Source organism: Diceros bicornis, chromosome 23, assembly GCF_020826845.1.
Source record: "Diceros bicornis minor isolate mBicDic1 chromosome 23, mDicBic1.mat.cur, whole genome shotgun sequence".
Classification (NCBI taxonomy): domain Eukaryota; kingdom Metazoa; phylum Chordata; class Mammalia; order Perissodactyla; family Rhinocerotidae; genus Diceros; species Diceros bicornis.
The window spans coordinates 6,217,423-6,237,643 of record NC_080762.1 but is presented as its reverse complement, the minus strand read 5'-3'; positions in this window follow the sequence as shown (position 1 = coordinate 6,237,643).

The window sequence follows — 20,221 nt, the reverse complement described above, 5'->3', positions numbered from 1 at the left end:
TCATAGAATGAGTTGGGAAGCTTCCCCTCCTCTTCAGATTTTTGGAAGAATTTGAGAAGGACAGGTATTAAGTCTTCTTTGAATGTTTGATAGAATTCACCAGGGAAGCCATCTGGTCCTAGACTTTTATTTTTGGGGAGGCTTTTGATTACAGTTTCGACCCCCTTACTAGTGATTGGTGTATCAAATTCTCTGTTTCTTCTTCATTCAGTTTGGGAAGGTTGTATGATGCTAAGAATTTATCAATTTCTTCTAGATTATCCATTTTGTTGGTGTATACCTTTATGTAGTATTCTTTTTATAATCTTTTGTATTTCTGAGGAGCCTGTTGTAACTTCTCCTCTTTCATTTCTGATTTTATTTAGTTGAGCCTTCTCTCTTTTTTTCTTCATGAGTCTAGCTAAAGGTTTGTCAATTTCATTTATTTTTTCAAAGAACCAGCTCTTCATTTCATTAATTTTTATATTGTTTTATTAGTCTCTATTTCATTTATTTCTTCTCTGATTTTTATTATTTCCTTCCTTCTACTGATTTTGGGCGTTGTTTGTTCTTCTTTTTCCAGTTTCTTTAGGTGCACTGTTAGATTGTTTATTTTAGATATTTCTTGTTTGTTGAGGTAGGCCTGTATTGTTGTAAACTTCCCACTTATAACTGCTTTTGCTCTATCCCATAAATTTTGGCATGTTGTATTTTCATTTTTCTTCAGGTTTTTTTTGATTTCTCCTTTGATTTCTTCGTTGACCCAATCATTGTTCAGTAGCGTTTTGTTTAATCTCCACATATTTGTGGATTTTCTGATTTTCTTCCTGTAGTTGATTTCTATTTTCATACTGTTGTGGTCAGAAAAGATGCTTGGCATTGTTTAAATCTTCTTAAATTTATTGAGACTTGTTTTGTGGCCTAATATGTGATCTATCCTGGAGAATGTTACATGTGCATTTGAAAAGAATGTGTAGTCTGTGGTTTTTCAATAGAAAGTTCTGTATATATCTACTAAGTCTATCTGGTCTAATGTGTCATTTAAGGCCAATGTTTCCTGACTGATCTTCTGTGTGGATGATCTAGCCATCGGTGTAAGTGGAGTGTTAAAGTCTCCTAGTATTATTCTGTTGCTATTTCTCCATTTTTGTTTGTTAATAATTGCTGTATGTATTTAGTTGCTTCTACGTTGGGTGCATAGATATTTACAAATGTTATATCCTCTTGTTGGATTACTCCCTTTATCATTATGTAGTGCCCTTCTTTATCTCTTGTTACAGTTTTTGTTTTAAAGTCTATTTAGTCTGATATAATTATTGCTACTTTGGCTTTCTTTTCATTGCCATTTGCATGGAGTACCTTTTTCTATCCCTTCCCTTGCAGTTTGTGAGTATCTTTAGGTCTGAAGTGTGTCCCTTGTATGCAGAATATATGTGGATCTTCTTTTTTTATCCAATCAGCCACTCTATGTCTTTGGATTGGAACATTTAGCCCATTGACATCTAAAGTAGGTATTGATAAGTATGAACTTATTGCCATTTTGTTATTTTTATTCTAGGTGTCTTTCTGTTGTGGCAGGGTTGCTTTTGCTGCAGATACATGGAGAGACTAGGCTTGTTGTAATACTCAGCTGTGCACAGCTGCTATGGGCCTTTCAGTCACTTGATCAGGAGTGGGGAGCTCCAGCACAACTGGCTGCAAGATCTAATAGCACATTCCTGCTGCAGTTTTTCTGTTAAGTGAGTAGGCCCCCAGCATGACTGGTTGCTAGGCTCAGGGGCTTACAATTGTTGTAGGCCTCCAGCCTGCAAGACAGTTGTCAGCTCTCTTAGGAGTGCAGCTGGGTGGGGCCAGCCTCAGGCATAGCAGCACACAATTGTTTCAGGCATTGGAAGGTGGGGTCGATCCCCTATGTGGGTTAAGATTGCTCCTGGCTATGAAGCGCCACAGCTAGAATGCGGCTTTTTCCTCTCCAGAATGGAATTTCTGCCTCTTCCACCTCAGTCAGCACTGTCCCTTGTTGTGGGAATTCTTTTTATCCAGTTTTCAGTTCTCTCTCAGGAGTAATTCTTCCAAGAGTAGTTGCCAATTTGTTGTGTCCATGGGAGAAGGTGAGTTCAGAGTTCTCCTATGGTACCATCTTCCCAGCGATCTCTCATGCATAATTTTTATAAAAATTAAATCATTTTATTGTATTATGTGTAGGGATTGGGTGATTTAAATATGAAAAGGATAAATTTAAATTTTTATGTAAAATTGGGCAAATGTTAAACCTTTTGTTGGCATTTAGAGATGGCAGTGTAATTTTATGGTATTATATGTAACACCACTTTACTAAGGAGGAAATCAAGACTCAGAGTTCCTTTAATCTGTACAAGGTCACATAGTTATCCAAGCTTCTTCCAGAGGGCATATTTTTGTGCTTACAAAAAAGAAAGAGCAATCAGGATGTCGTACAAAATCTTAAAAATAACACCAAGGAAAAATTTTTTTCTAAGTCTCATAAAGATTAAAGAGCCATGTGGTTATTTTCATTTTAGACTGGGCTAGATGTCTCTGGTGTTTTAATGGAGAATTGAAGGAAGCTGGAGGAGCTCTGGAGCAGCTGCTAAAATAATTACTGTACAGCATATTTCATTTTTTAAAAGCTGAGAGGAGCTGTTTCTCAGCTTTGAGAAGTCATAGTTCAAACATAGATAAGTGGGTTTTGTTTAGTGTTTTGGTCTTATCTACATCGAAACTTTCAGGCACCAAGGGAGAAATGTTTAAATCTTTCTGTACAGTAAAACTTCAGGAATCTTATAAAACCTTAAACTATCACCTTTACTGCTGTACTAGAGTAGAATCATCATCATTAAAGCAGAGGGGTTTAAGAGTAAGGATGAAACATTCATTGTTCACCTTTGCACGAACCAGAGAAATTGTGTTGCAGTCCTATGTCTCATGCCCTTGTTGTACTTTGGAGTGGGAAGCTGTCCCTCAGACCATTTGGAATAGAAACAAGACCAGGCAAGACTTTACTATAGGCATTGCCATGCCTACCGCTGAACAATATGAGTGCCATACTCCAGCCATTTTTACTCCTCCGATTTCAGAATTTCAACTGGATTTTTATAGTTATCCATAAAAGTCCCAACTGGCACAGGAGAAGCAATGAGCATAAGGCAGAGGCCACATCCCGGTGACCCGGGTGCCAGGCCCACCCTGCAGATGTGTTACGTTTTGTTTGGCTGTTAAAGTGTTTAAAGAAATTGTTTTTCTGAGTTTTGTAGGCAAAATTTTGCAATCTGGAGAATTCACACAAACATCTAAATTTCCTGTTTCTCTTGAGAAATCTCTCTGGCCACAATGGGCTCACAATAGTGCTGAGTGAAAGCCGCACTCTGTAACAGGGCAGGCAGTTCACCTGCAGGGGGCGCCTCACTCATCTATGCTCCTGACGATCCCTTGACGTTTGAGTTTGTGACCCTGCACGCTGTACACCACTTTCCAACGGGTGAAGCCTTTACAGAGACTACTTGCCTCGGGATGCAGACAATACACTGATGGCATTTGTTTTGTCAGGTTCATAGCCACTTTGGAAGGTCTCTGCTGAGTCGCTTTCAGAAGTTCTGACACTCATTTGATCAGTCTCCATGGAGCAAATCTTTGCCCTTGAATCTGATTTTTGGAAACAGTTAAAGGAAAATTTGGAGCCAAGTTTGGGGTAAAAAGTATGTATGACTATCAAATAGTGAAAACCTGTTTCTCTTGGGTGGTTTGTAAGATGACTCAAAGGTAATTAAAAAAAAAAAAAAACTTCAATAACACTTTGAGGGATGGCCTTTACTCCTTCCAGCTGTCAGTTTCCCTTTCCATTGAGCTTCCATAATATCCTATTTCGACTCCGTTCTGCAGAGATGACTTGGTTTAAATTTTTTGTTTATTGCCTTCGCCCTCTTCCACCAAACTGAAGCCACTTGGGAAAAACACTTTTATTCATCTTTGAGATGCTATGCATAGTTGGAGGCCAAAAGATTGAATCCATGGATTCATTATTGAATGAATGAATGAATGAGTCAATATAAGTGGAAAGCATCCCAAGCCGACTATTTTAAATAGGACAACACGCACTGTATCTGTTAAACATCCATTCTTGTTTTTAAAAACATTTGTACATATTCGTGTGATCAGAATGAGTTGACAGTGAATTGGTTTTGGATTGTACAACTTCGCCTGGTCCTTGTAGTTAGGCCCGGGTGCTGCGAAGCAGTTGAAAGTCCCTGGTTTCCACTTGACAGGCATGACTCACTTCACTACACGCCTGTGATTTTTCTAACTGATGAGGAAGGGAATGTAAAAATTGTAGAATCAGAGGTGAATCAAAACCCACCGAGAATTACGGCCCACTGGTCCTGTCAGTATCAGAGTGTTTCAGATTGTGGTAGATTGTCTGATATTGCTAACCAAGTGTCAGCGTCAACCTCAGGATGGCGCAACGCCTACACTTTGAAGCTTTCAATGTACAAAGTCTAAAAGGACTAGCCAGTAAATAAAACGAGAGCAGTGACAAAAACCCAGACACCACATAAAACCGTGAAAAACTAAACATTCCTTATATGTGTGCATACTCGTAAAGCCAGATATTTTAAGGTTGAATGTTCCTCTCAGATTAGCGTAGGCAGTGGGCGGCAGGGCGCCTACGTAGGAAAAAAGGTCGTCATCCCCACGCCCCACCCTATGCTATCTGCATGTCCATCCAGAAACACAGGGTCAGGTCTGTCCTGACCCCACTCTCCCGCCTTCCAGAAGCTGCACAGCCTGGTCTCCTCCCGCTCTATCTTGGGGCCCCATGAGCTCATGCCCTCTGCAGACTCTGCATTTCCAGTCCTGCCCGCGCCGCCAGGACACGCAGGGCGATTCCCGCAAGCGTTCGGACGGTGCCCGGGGCGCCTGCAGCGGCGGCTTGGAGGGAAGCTCAAGACGCGCCCACGCAAAGGACCCAAATCAACCGACACGCAGAGTGCCCGAAATCAGACAGGAAGCCAAATAATCCCAGGCGTATGGTTGCTTTCCCCTCCACCGGAGGGCGCTGAGCCAGGGGTCAGGCGGGCGGGGCGGGGCGGGCCGGCGGGCCTATTAAAGGCGCGGCGGGGCTGAGCCGGGCCGCGATGGAGCGCGACGGGGGTGGCGAGGGCGCGCGCGGCTCCCGGGAGGGCCCAGCGGGGAAGGGCCGCGACCCGAGCCGCGGCCGTGCGGCCCAGGCGCCCGGGGACCCGCAGGCGGCCGCGTCCCTGCTGGCCCCCATGGACCTGGGGGAGGAGCCGCCGGAGAAGGCGGCGCGCGCCCCCGTGACCAAGGACCCCAACACCTACAAGGTGCTCTCGCTGGTAGGTTCGGGCCCGGCCGGGAGGCGGGAGGGCGCGCCCGGCTCGTGCGCCCGAGCGCGGTCAGCCCCGGCCGGGGAGAGGCCGCCTCTCCGCGCCCCCTGCGCCGCCCCGCGGGCCTCTGCCGGCGGTGTCCGTGCGCCTCCCTCGGCTCCCTGCCCTGTACCTGGGGGAGAGCTCCCGCTCCCCTGCATCACTGGTGCTTATAAGGGCCTGTTCCCGAGCGCAGGCACAAAAGTGTGCTCTTGGGAAATACCACCTCTTCCCCCAGACGGTGCAAGGTTTTCATGGGGGAAAAATGACCAGCCCGAAAGGTGGGGGTCTTAAGAAGGACCAACTAAGTGTTTTTTCCCTCCCCTTTTTGGGAGACTCTGCGTGCCGTATTGATGACTTTCCTTGCGTGAACTGATTCAGCTTGCAAAGATTTAACAGAGATCCTGAAGTTTTATCAGGAACTTTAGAAAGTACTTTCTCCTTTGGCTCTGTTTTGGAATTTCTTTGCATTATTACGCTATGATGCCGCAGCTCTGGGCATTTGACAGGAAAGTGTCTCGGGACTGACTTCCACAAGTAGGACAGTCTGGATACTTTCTATCCCGTTAGGTGGGGCCTTTTGCTGGAACATGAATTGGTAAGCATTCTTACCTCATGTCTTTTTTTTTAAATCTTCATTCTGGTTTATTTATTTCCAGACCAAATAGTTACCTCATGTCTTTTGGTGAAATACAGTGGGACATTAATAGACCAAAACTCATTGCTATATTTTTGAAACTCTTAATAACTGAACTGAAAGTGAAACCTCTTACCCATTCTTCTTTCCCTTCCCTGCTTTAATACCCTTCTTCCCCCCAGACCTTCCCCAAATGATGCACTTCCGAAGGGAAAAGTCTCCAAAAGGCACTTGACAGTTGGTATTGAAGTGCTCTGGGACGTGTCTTCTAGAAAGGAGCTGCAACGATGGGATTCCTTTTTCAGGTTAAACATCAGCACACTTTTCATAAAGCTGAAGAAATGGATGAGTAATTGCATCTGGGGTTGGGATTACTAGAGGCGGACCACTGAGGTGGTCCTCAGCCACACGGTTTCTATCTAGTGGGATAAACCCAACAGTTGCCTTGCAGACAGATGATCAGTGGCGGTATGACTTGCGTTTTTCTGAACATATTTCAGGTAAACCTGGACGATGTAGGTATGTGCAAGTGGATGCAGAGGGAATGTGCTGCCCCCCCTTTCGCCCCTCCCCAGTGTAGTGTTGATCCCAGGGGAAGACCAGCAGGCTCTGCTCTGGGGCTTTGGGCCCTGGAAATGCTCGTGCCTGGACCCTGAGCCAGACCCCGGAAAACAGCCAGAGGGCAAATCCAGGTATTGGTCTCTATATGCTTCAGTGGACGTGTTCAATACCGGATGCCTTTCCTTCGTTCCAAGTTAAGTTTTGAACTAAAATGTCGACCTCCGCTGAGATTGGACTTCAAGATTTATTTGAAATGCCCTTCTTGTTCCTGGCATCGTTTTGAAGGACAGGTAATTTTCAACTGCATTGCAATACATTCTTCCCTTCTCTGCTGAGCCCTTCTACAGGATTATTTTGTGTTTGTGACTTTCTGCTGTGCTTATGAATACATATACCCGTGTATGTGTCAAGGCCCTTGTGTGGGGGTGGTGGTGAGTGAAAATTCCTTTCACTTTTCAAGGAAAGCGTTTCTTCTAAGTGGCAGAAGTTGGCCTTGTTTATCAGAAATTTGGATATGAAAATGATTAATTCTGTTGTTAGCTTCTCTCCCCTTCCTCCTGCAACACATTATCTTTTCTCTAGAATAGAGAATAGATAGAGAATATTAAAGTTAGTTCTCTGCTGTTGCTTTGACCTGGAATTGACATTGCTCTTTGGTTTGTAAAATTTAATATCCATCCAGCCATATTTTAGCATTTTATTTCAAAATGACCAGAGCATCTTAGAGGCCAGGGAAGTCTCCTGTTTGCCCCTTATGGTATTTCTTTCACATGTTCTAATAAAATGCACCAAACATTTCTAGGAACCCAATAGACTGTTGTATTTACTACTGGACCAAAGACATTGCCTGACTCTCAGTGTCAACTTTTGGTTGAATGAATGAGTGCACTGCATTTTTACTTAGCCCGAGTGACACTTTGACTTGGAAAAGGGCAAGATGAGGAGACTGAATACTCAACCACAGACCCATATGTCCAGTTGAAGGTCTGGAATCTAAATACAGATGCACTAATAGAGAGATGACACTTAGGTGTAAATTCAGGGGTAAGATTAAACTGGGATCTCATTGTGTTAGCACATGGGGCGATGGAAGAGGCAGTGAGTGAACTATAAACAGAGGTTCCCAGCTAAGGCCAGCGTGCCTGAGAGGCCAGACAGGGCCTCCGTGATAACTTGGGTTCAGAATCAGGATCTAGCCCCTGGGCGTTCCCTCAGGTAGCAACAACCCATGTGTGGCCATCTGGCAGGTACAAGTGAGGCCTGCAGTCCTGCAGGTGCAGATGAGAGTCTCCTTCACACCAGGGCCTCTTCTGTTTAGGTGACTTTGCTGTCACACCTCAAATTCAGCCTTTGTGGCTCTTGTAGGGAACTCTTTTCTCCAGTGTTGCTTTCTGTTACTTTCTGTCATATTCTGGTCTTTCTCTCTCTCACCATTTATATCTGAGCTATGTCCACTCCGTGCAGTCTCTCTCTCATGAAGCACAGGCACCCTTTCAACACCTTTCTTTTTTCCCTTCTTTTCCACTCTTTCAGTTAACTCTGGACACTCAGTTTTGCCGTCTCCTGCCCCAACATTTCCTACTCTTGACTCTGGAGAGAAGCCCCAGTGGCTGTGTTGAGAGACTTATGCATTCTGTGTAATAAAGAACTGGAACCATTAACCTTTTTAGAGAATTTACAGAAATTTTTTATCAGCTTCTCATCTTCCTCCAGTTTTCTCATATATCAGTATTAAAGGTAAATGAAAATGGTTTTACATTCAATTTTGTTTTTGAATTTGAGAAATTCGATTGCAAAATGTTTGTGTGACTTTTAAGGCACAGCAGATGTGTTTCATCTATATTATGGGCTTTTTGGACAAGCCAGAAAACTTAATTGTGATTTCTAACTTTTTTTTTTGGTAGGGGGAGGGGCATGTCAAGTGGCAAACAGCTTAGGAATAAACAAACTTTTGGAATACAACTTGTAATTAGAGATCTGCCCCTGGTTAAAATAAACACACCTCTGCCAACTGTGAAATATCTCCCAGTAACAAGAAATAAACAAGAAACCTTTTAGCGGTTGAGGTCAAGGCAGAGCCTAGATGACTCTGCTGAGCCTGTCCTGTGCTGCAAGAACTGATATTCAGAATGCTGACCCCAAATAAAAACCCTTTGGCATCATGTAAGATCCAAGTTATGTATTTACCAAGAAAGTGAAATAATATAAGTAAAAGGACTTTTCAAATAGTGACCAGAATGTTCAGCTAAATATTAACTAGAACACTCAATTTCCTGAGTATTTTAGTTATCTAGAGTTGAATTACAAGAATTAAGATAACATCTATAGTATTTTTCCTTTTTTCCTCCTTCACTTGTAGTTTTTAGAAGGAGGTGTGTTGGAAATATAGGTGGTAAAGTTTAGATGATTATTATAATTCACATAGAACTTTGCAGTTTTAGAATGCATTTTCCCATATGTGCTTAACTGATCCCCAAACAGCAGCAGCTCTGAAATAGGAAAGCATGGTGACAGTCAATCCTGCTTTAGAGATAGGGAAACTGAGGTGCACAGAGTGGCAATCAGTTTTCTTAAACAGGGTGCCTAGGAGCCACCTGGGAACTGGAAGACAGATTCCTGGACTCCCGTCCCAGAGGCTGTGTTCTGGAAGATTTGAAATTGTCGTGGACTGAATGTTTGGGTCCCTTCCTAATTCATGTTCAAGCCCTAACCCCCAATGTGATGGTATTTGGAAGGGGGCCTTTTGGAGGTAATTAGATTTCTAAGAAGGAGAGGAGAGAGAGAGAATCTCCAGCACATGCTCTCCCTCTCTCTCTCTCTCTCTCTCTCTCTCTCTCTCCCTCCCCCCTCTCTCTCTCTCTCTCTGCCTCTATCCTCTCCCTTTCCCCTCTCCCTCCACCTCTCCACACACACACAGAGGAAAGGCCCTCTGCCAGCTAGGAAGAGACCTTCACCAGGAAGCCAACTGGCCAGCACCTTCAGCTTGGACTTCCGGGCCTCTAAAACTGTGAGAAGTGAATTTCTGTCGTCTATGGCATTTTGTTATAGCAGCTTGAACAGACTAAGATAGGAATGGCACCTGAGAATCTGCAGTTTTTAGACAAGCTCCTCAAGTTACTCAGATGTAGTTGCTTCATTTACTCCACGTCTAGAAACAGTGGGTTAAATTTATAGGCAAAAGTCACACCGTTTGTAGGTAGAAGACTATGATAACTGACAGGACTTTTAACTACAGATTGTTATTTGGAGGAATGGCTAATGGCATCCCATTCTTTGGCCTTTTATCAGTGTGAAGTCAATAATCATGTTATGAGCTTCCAATGTGTACAAATTTTGGGGAAAGTGACTTTCTTCTTCTTAATTTGAGTTTCCTTCTTAATACGTTTTAAAATGTACTGGAATAGGAAAATAGAGAGTCATGATAGAAAATCATTTTGGAGGGGGTGAATTTTCACAAGCGTATCTCATTTGTGGATTGATCATTGTCTCACCGTATTTTAGAACTTTGCACAGATTTAGGTGGTGAACATTCTATCACAGGTGTGGTTTAAACCCTTAAAGATCATTCTATCTTGGTTTTGGGGAAATATTCCTGAGAAAGTGGCCTGAAGATTTTTTTGAAATGTTAGTCTTATTCCCTGGCATCATTTTGAATTATTAAAAAATTAAATATGTTGGAAAGATGTTTAACATCACTCAGAGAAATGCAAAATAAAACCATACTGAGGTAAAATTTCTCATGTTTTAGAAACATTATAAAAATGTTCATTAACATTCTACTGTGAGACTATAGAGAATAGATGATCTTACACATTGCTGGGGGAGTACAAATTAGTAGGACCGTTTTTGAAAATCTATTAAGCAATTTGTATAAAAATTACAAGTAGACTTACCTCCTGACCCAGCAATACTACTTCCAGGAATTTATTGTGTCCCGTGTATAATATTATTATAGTATTGTTTAAAGTGGAAAAGAGAAGAAGGAACCTAGTCAGTCACCAGGGGACTGGTTAAATAAAGGAAGGTGCAGCCATATAATAGAAAATTATACTGCTATGAGAAAGCAATAAAGAAAGGAAGGCAGAAGTAACTCTTAATGGATTCATGTAGAATTACTTTCAGAATTTAATGTTAAGAGGAAAAAAGCAAGACGCTAATGAGCAGTGTACATAGTATACGGACATTCTATAAAAATGGTTCTATATTCACAAAATACTTCTAAAAGTAAACAGACTGGGGATACTGGCTGCAGACAGGAAAAAAACAGGTGATTAAGATAAGCGAAACAAAAGGCAGACTATTCATTGGGTCCACCTTTAGATACTTTTTCCATTTTGAACCATTTGAATATATTACCTATTAGAAAATTAAAACAAATTTAAAAAAATGAATGTATTGCTGCTATGTGACCCATGTCTGTGATCCATGCCAGTGGCTCTGCTGCAAACGGTCCTCATTTTCCTTCCTATAATGCCCCCTGAGAAGATAATGCACTACCAGAGCATGAGCTCTTTAAACATCACACATTTTGTCTTTTTCATGGATACATTTTCTGGTGTCTGTTCTTTGCTACTAAGTTTTACTGCTCTTTCCTCATTTTTATTATAATGTCTTTGTATCCTTATTATAGAATCTATGTATCCTTATTGTGGCATCTTTGTATCTTCACCATGGTATCTTTATTATAGTATCTTTGCAGCAATGTTGTGCCAGTTCTATTTTGAGTAAATGAATGAAATTTTTATCCTTTACAATCCCTAGCATAGCTGTTTTCAAGTGCACCAAATAAATCAGAATAGGATGAAAATGATTTTATATAATCGAACGTGGGGAAGATTTTTAAAAACATCTTACACTGTTTTGTCATCAACTTGACTTGTCAATACAGGTTTTCCACTGGAAGAATACAAATGGAAACCAGAATAGACGAATAAAAGATGATGATGATTTTATTTCTCCCTTTCCAGAAATATCTTAACAGCAACATCAAAGCAAATGTAAAAAAAGGAGTCAAAAATCATCAGCTGAGGGGCTGGCCCAGTGGCATAGTGGTTAAGTTTCTGCACTCTGCTCTGGCGGCGTGGGGTTCGTGGGTTCAGATCCTGGGCATGGACCTATATACCACTCACCAAGCCATGCTGTGGGGGTGTCCCACATACAAAATAGAGGAAGATTGGCACAGATGTTAGCTCAGGGACAATATTCCTCAAGCAAAAAGAGGAAGATTGGCAACAGACGTTAACTCAGGGCCAATCTTCCTCACCAAAAAAAAAAAAAAATCAGCTGAATATGTTATAAATGCAGTGCTCACCTGAGAAAAACCACCCCAAAACTGCCTGAAGGCCCCCAAACAACTAATTAGTTTTGTTTTTTCATCTTCAGGAATGTCCATAAACTTGCTAAAAAACAGATATCACATTATTTGCCACTAGTTTTAAAAAAGGTTATTCAATATAACCAGAATAGTGGATCTTATAAACCTTCAAAAATAAGCCTAAGTAAAATCTTACAAAATATGCTTATGTAAAAACACAAAAATCTGCCATGTATATACTCACCCAGGGAAAGCCTCTTCTATAATTTCCAGTTTCTGTAAAAAAACAAAAGTAAATGAAGTCAATTAAAAAAAGGGGGGGAGTGGCCTTCCTGAACAAAATATTACAATGTAACGTAGTGGAAGTCTTTTTCATCAGCAACAGGCAGAAACTAACAATACCTGCCTGGCCTGTCACAAAGGGCACTGTGGATTTCAGAGGGGACTTTGAATTTGACGGCAGGATGAGAACCACTAACCCCCTGCACGCAAACAGACACACAGGTGTCACAACAAAGGAGAGATGGGGGAGAGGTTGCCCAGGCCAGGCTCCTTGAGCCAGGGCCCTGTCTCCTACATCCACCCCCACCCATGGCCCTGCCATTGCCATGGCTCCCTGGCCCTTCTACTCACCACCACCTCCTCAAAAATGCTCTGCAGTTGTGTCTCCATCTGGAACATCATTGGATGCCAGCACACAGGCTGGTTCAGGCCCAAGCTCTAGGAATAGAGGAATAGAGGCTGAAGGGCAGAGAGCCTGCAGCAACCAGCTCACCTGGGTCCCTGGGCTCCTCAGGCACTCAGCTGAGCTTTCCTTCCAGGGACTGGCAAACAACGGCAGCCTGCATGGAAGCCCGGAAGTGCTGGGTATGTGCTGAGTACGAAACCCACAGAAACCAGAGACCAGCCAAAGAGTTCTGCCTGTGGAGAAGGGCGGCCCATGAGCCCAATGAGAGCACCCCCATGTTGAGCCTCAAGTCACCCTGAGATGTCCTCAGCTGCAGGCTACCACCTGCGGGCTGGAGCAGGAGTTGCTTCCTGCTCAGGGCTAACACTTTTGCATATTGGGAAGGAATAAAGCTTGAAGCCCAGGGGCTGCAGCCTTGGGGAAATGCTCCTGCTGCAACCCAGGTCAACTGGAAGTCTGCACACTGCTGACCTCCTGGAGCTCTGCCAGCAGCCTGGAGCAGGAGGTGACACCACACTTTTCTTGACCATAGGGATCAAGTCTTCTCAGCTGTGGTAACCTCAGTGTCTTGCAGGCTTTCAATGGAGGTTGACAAAAGCAAATGAGGAGTGATATCAGCAACATGGTGGAGTGAGCTCTTCTCTTTGTCTCTCCCCCTCTGAATTACAACTAAACGGACATTCATTGACCAATAGAGGACACCCATACAGCACAACAGGATACCTGAGAGATCCACAGCTATACATTTGAAGGTGGATGGACTGGGTCCTGAGGAAGCTGTGGAGAAAGGTGAGTGCTCTCCCACCCCTCCCCAACAGCAGTGATCCAGATCGTGGGTCCTCACGCAGCAGCTGGTGCTACTCTAAGAGGAGGCAAGGACAGCCCAGACTGCAGACAAATGCTGTCCCGGCCTGCGGGAGTGCACACCATGCTGTGGCAGCCCCACCAGTGGGAACGCTCCCTGGCATGACTGTTAGAGGAGGTGGCAGAAGCCCTGCGCACATGCATGAACTCTTTCCTGGCCTGCGGGAGCACCCACTGTGCCATCGAGGCCCCGCCAGTGGGAACGCACCTCGGCGTGACTGTAAGAGGATGTGGCGGCAGCCCTGTGTGCACGTGCAAATGCATTCTGGTTGGTGGGAGCGCCCACCATGCCACTGGGGCCCCACCAGTGGGAACATGCCCTGGCACAACTGTAAGAGGAGGCGGTGGCAGTCCTGCATACATGACACTATCCCAGTCTGCTGGAGCACCCTCTGTACCCACACAACTTCCCACAGACAGGGTGTGATCAGAAACACAACTCCTGTTTCTCCCAGTGGTGGCAGGTGGAATCTGTGACCTAAAACTACCACAAATGCACTGGAAAGGATCAGTTCATCAAACACCATGGAAAAATACAGTAACAATTCAGAGGAGAAGAAAATGACAAGTCTCCAGAGACTAATCCTAAGGTCACAGGATTTAGAAATTTACAGTCCAAATGACAGAGAATTCAAAATAACTGTCATAAAGAAACTCAATGAGTTATAAGAAAACTAGGAAAGACAGTTCACTGAGCTCAGAAATAAAATTAATGAGCACAAGGAATACTTCACCAAGAAGATTGAAACTCCAAAAAAACCCCCAAACAAACAGAAATTCTGTATATGAAGAACACAATTAATGAGGTAAAAAATAATCTAGAATCCATAAAAAATAGAGCTGATGTTATAGAGGACAGAATTAGCAATTTAGTGGATAGAAATATAGAATATTTCTGGTGGAGAAGGAGCGAGAATTAAGATTTAAAAAAAAGAATTCTTTGAGAAATATCCAATTCAATTAGGAAAAGCAACATAAGTATTATAGGTATTCCAGAAAGTGGAGAGAGGGAGAAAGGAACAGAGAGCTTGTTCTAAGAAATAATAGCTGAGAACTTCCCAAACCTGGGGAAGGAACTTGACTTACAAATACATTAAACCAATAGATCTTCTCTTTACATCAATGCAAAAAGACCTTCTCCAAGGTAGATAATAGTAAAACTGGCAAAAGTCAATGAAAAGAAAAAATATTAAGGGCACCAAGACGGAAGAAAATAACCCATAAAAGAAGCCCTATGAGGCTTTCAGCAGATTTCTTGGCTGAAACCTTACAGGCTAGGAGAGAATGGAATGATATATTCAAAATACTGAAAGACAAAAACTTTCAGCTGAGAATACTCTGTCCAGTGAAAGTATCCTTCAGATATGATGGAGAAATAAAAACTTTCCCAGATAAAAGCTGAGGGAATTCACTAGACCTCCCTTACAAGAAATGAGTAAAGGAAGCCCTCCTACCTATAACAAAAAGGCAAATGTGTACAAAGCTTAGAGCAAGGAGGTAAATAGACAAAATGAGAAAATTGCAGCTCTCTATAAGAACAGGTTAGCAAACACTTAATTATAACATAAAAGGTAAAGGAAAGGGAAGCATGAAAAAATAACTGTAAACACTTCAATTTAGTCACAAACTCACAACACAAAACAGAATAATTTGTGACAACAATCATTCGGAAGGGGAAGAGAGAAGGGATGGAACATTCTCAGGCTAATGGAGATAAGAGGTTATCAGAAAATGGACTATCTCATGTATAAGATCTTTTACAAACCTCATGGTAACCACCAAACAAAAAGTCAGAGCAGAGCCACATTCCTAAATAAAGATAAAACAGAGAAAACCATCACAGAAAAACACCAAACTGAAATGGCAGTCAGAAATACAAGGGAAAAGAAACAATGGAAATATAGAACAACCAGAAAACAAGAGATAAAATGGCAATACTAAGCCCTCATATGCCAATAATCACTCTAAATGTGAAAGGATTGAATTTTCCAATCAAAAGACACAGAGTAGCTATGTGGATTAAAAAAAAAAAAAAAAGACCCCAAAATATGCTGCCTCCAGGAAACACATCTCAGCTCTAAAGACAAACATAGGCTCCGAGCGAGGGGATGGAAGACGATACTCCAAGCGAATGGTAAGGAAAAGACAGCAGATATTGTCATACTTACATCAGACAAAGCAGACTTCAACATAAAAAAGACAATAAGAGACAAAGAGGGCTAGTATATAATGATAAAAGGGACATTCCACCAAGAGGACATAACGGTTATGAATATATATGAACCTAACACGAGAACACTAAAGTACATAAAGCAACTATTAACAGACCTCAAGGGAGAAATTGACAAGAACACAATAATAGTAGGGGACCACAACACTCCTCTTACATCAATGGATAGATCATCCAGACAGAAAGTCAACAAGGAAACAGTGGCCTTAAATGAAATACTAGACCAGATGGACTTAGTAGATATATAGAGAACATTCCATCCAAGAACAGCAGAATACATGTTATTCTCAAGTGCACAAGGAACATTCTCAAAGATAGACGATATGTTGAGAAACAAGGCAAGCCTCAATAAATTGAAGAATATTGAAATCATATCAAGCATCTTTTCTGACCACAATATTATGAAACTAGAAATCTTATGAAAAAAGCTGGGGTAGTCACAAATATGTGGAGACTAAACAACATGCTACTGAACAACCATTGGATCAATGAAGAAAAAAAGGAGAAATCAAAAAAATACTTGGAGGCAAATGAAAATGAAAAGACAACATACCAACTGATATGGGATGCACCAAAAGCATCATAGCAATACAAGCCCAGCTCAAAAAACAAGAAAAATGTCAAATAAGTAATCTTAAACTACACCTAACAGAACTAGAAAAAGAAAAACAAATTAAGCCCAAAGTCAGCAGAAGAAGGGAAATTATACAAATTAGAGCATAAATAAATGAAATACAGACTTAAAAAAAACAAAAAACAGAAAGGATCAGTGAAACTAAGAGCTGGTTCTTTGAGAAGATAAAAAAATTGACAAACCCTTATCCAGAATCACTAAGGAAAAAAAAGAGAAGACTCAAATAAATAAAATTAGAAATGAAAGAGGAGAAATTACAATGGATACCACGGAAATACAAAGGTTATAAAAGAATACTATGAAAATCTATGTGCCAACAAATTGGATAACCTAGAAGAAATGGATAAATTTTTTAGAGTCATACAACCTTCCCAAGCTGAATCAAGAAGAAATAGAGAATCTGAATAGACCAATCACAAGTAAAGAGATTGAGACAGTAATCAAAAACCTTCCAAAAAACAAAAGTCCAGGACCAGATGGCTTCTCCAGAGAATTCTGCCACACATTCAAAGATTTAATACCTGTCCTTCTCAAACAATTCCAAAAAATTGAAGAAGATGGAATGCTTCCTAACACATTCTATGAGGCCAACTTTAAAACCTGACAGCAAAAACAGGCAAGGAGAACACAAAGAAAATTATATAGGCCAATATCGCTGATGAACATAGATGCAAAAATCCTCAATAAAATATTGGCAAACCAAAGACAGCAATACATTAAAGCGATCATACACCATGATCAAGTGGGATTTATACCAGGGATGCAGGGATGGTTCAACATCTGCAAATCAATCAATGTGATACACCACATTAACAAAATGGGGAATAAAATTCACATGGTCATCTCAATAGAGGCAGAGGAAGCATTTGACAAGATCCAACATCCAATTGTGATAAAAACTCTCAATAAAATATGTATAGGGGCCGGTCCCATGGCTTAGCAGTTAAGTGCGCGTGCTCTGCTACTGGCGGCCCAGGTTCGGATCCTGGGGGCACACTGACACACCCCTTCTCCAGCAATGCTGAGGCGGCATCCCACATACAGCAACTAGAAGGATGGGCAACTATGACATACAACTATCTGCTGGGGCTTTGTGGAAAAAAAGGAGGAGGATTGGCAATAGATGTTAGCTCAGAGCTGGTCTTCCTCAGCAAAAAGAGGAGGATTGGCATGGATATTAGCTCAGGGCTGATCTTCCTCGAAAAAAAAAAATGTGTAGAAGGAAAGTACCTCATGATAATAAAGGCCATATATGACAGACCCACAGCCAACATCATACTCAATGGTGAAAAACTGAAAGTCATCCATCTGAGAACAGGCACAAGACAAGAGTGCCCACTCTCATCACTCCTATTCAACATAGTACTGGAGGTTTTGGCCAGAGCAATTAGGCAAGAAAAAGAAATTAAAAGTACCCAAATTGGAAAGGCAGAAGTGAAACTCTCACTGTTTGCTCATGGCATGATTTTACATATAGAAAACCCTGAAGAATCCATCAGAAAACTATTAGAAATACTCAACAACTACAGCAAAGTTGCAGGGTACAAAGTCAACTTCAAAAAATCACTTGCATTTCCATACTCTAATAGTGAGCTAGCAGAAAGAGAAGTCAGGCATACACTCCCATTTATAATTGCAACAAAAAGAATAAAATATCTAGGAATAAATTTAACCAAGGAGTTGAAAGCCTATACACTGAAAACTAGAAGACATTATTGAAAGAAATTGAAGAAGATATAAAGAAATGGGAAGATATTCCATGCACATGGATTGGAAGAATAAGCATAGTTAAAATGTCCATACTACCTAAAGCAATCTGCAGATTCAATGCAATCCCAATAAGAATCCCAATGACATTCTTTGTAGAAATAAAACAAAGAACCCTAAAATTTATGTGGAACAACAAAAGACCCTGAATAGCCAAAGCAATCCTGAGAAAAAAGAACAAAGCTGGAGACATCACAATCCCTGACTTCAAAATATACTACAAAGCTATAGTGATTAAAACAGCATGGTACTGGTGCTAAAACAGACACACATTCAATGGAACAAAATTGAAAGCCCAGAAAGAAAACCACCCCTCTGTGGACACCTAATCTTCAACAGAGGATCCAAGAACTTACAATGGAGAAAGGAAAAATCTCTTCAGTAAATGGTGTTGGGAAAACTGGACAGCCACATGCAAAAGAATGAAAGTAGACCATTGTCTTACACCATACACAAAAATTAGCGCAAAATGGATTACAGACTTGAATGTAAGACCTGAAACCGTAAAACTCCTAGAAGAAAATGTAGGCAGGACACTCTTTGACCTTGGCCTTAGAGGGATCCTTTTGAATACCATGACTACACGGGCAGGGAATAAAAAGAAAATATAAACAAATGGGGCTACATCAGAGTAAAAGGATTCTGCAAGGCAAAGGAAATCATAATTATAATGAAAAGACAACCCACCAACTGGGAGAAAATATTTGCAAATCATATATCTGACAAGGGGTTACTTTCCAAAATATATAAAGAACTCATACCACTCAACAAGAAAAAAACAGCCAGTCAAAAAATGGGCAGATGATATCAATAGACATTTTTCATAGAATATATACAGATGGCCAAGGGGGCATGAAAAGATGTTCAACCTCACTAACTATTAGGGAAATGCAAATCAAAACTACAATGAGATATCACTTAGACCTGTAAGAATGGCTATAATTTACAAGAGAAAAAATAACAAATGTTGGAGAAGATGTGGAGAAAATGGAACCCTATTATACTGCTAGTGGAAAGGCAAACTGGTGCAGCCACTGTAGAAAACAGTATGGAGATTTCTCAAAAAATTAAAAATAAAAATACCATGTGATCCAGCTATCCCACTACTGGGTATTTATCTAAAGAACCTGAAATCAATAATCCAAAGGATTTTATGCTCCCCTGTGTTCATTGCCGCATTATTCACAATAGCTGAGATGTGGAAGCAAACCAAGTGCCCTTCAACTGATGAATGGATAAAGAAGATGTGGTATATATATACACAATGAAATACCACTCAGCCATAAAAAAGACAAAATCTTCCCATTTGCAACAACACAGATGCACTTGAGAGTATTATGTTAAGTGAAATTAGCCAGGCAGAGAAAGAAACACTTCATGATTTCACTCATATTTGGAAGATAAACAAACACATGGATAAAGAGAACAAATCAGTGGTTACCAGAGGGAAAGAGGGTGGGGGATTGGTGAAAGGCATAAAGGGGCACAGATGGATGTTGAGAGATAAAAATTACACTGTTGGTGGTGAGCACGATGCAGCGTATACAGAAACTGATAAATAATAATGTACACCTGAAATTACACAATGTTATAAACCATTGTGACCTCAATAAAATAATTGAAAAATGAAGAAAAAAATGAATGAATACATCGCACTTGATTTTTAATTGGAATAATAAAAAAAATACCTACTGTTTTTAGTTATAATCATCTAAAAATAATAATATGTATCAATCACTGAATAATTATAGCCTCTTTGGTGGGGTAGTGGTGGAGAAGGGTGGCAAAGAAGAAGTCTGGTCCACTGGTGTGGTCAGAGCAGATGCCTAAGTGCGCTGAGTAGTGTTTCCTCCACCGCTTTATTCTTTCAGCATCACCGACGTATTCATCGATGCTTACCCTCCTTCTTCTAGCTGAGTTAGGTGTCTCTTCTTTATCCTCGTATAACAGCTTTGTGCATGAATAGTAGAGTACTTCATTTACGGAATATTTATCTGCCATTTGCTCTGTGCTAGACACGGGTGTTAGGGATTTAATGAACAGTATTGCAGTTATTGATTTTGCAGAATGTCCAAGCTAGGAGGATCACAGAGCCAAAATTATTAAAATCCAAGTCCACTAACAACTTATGGTTCTCTTTTGTATGCT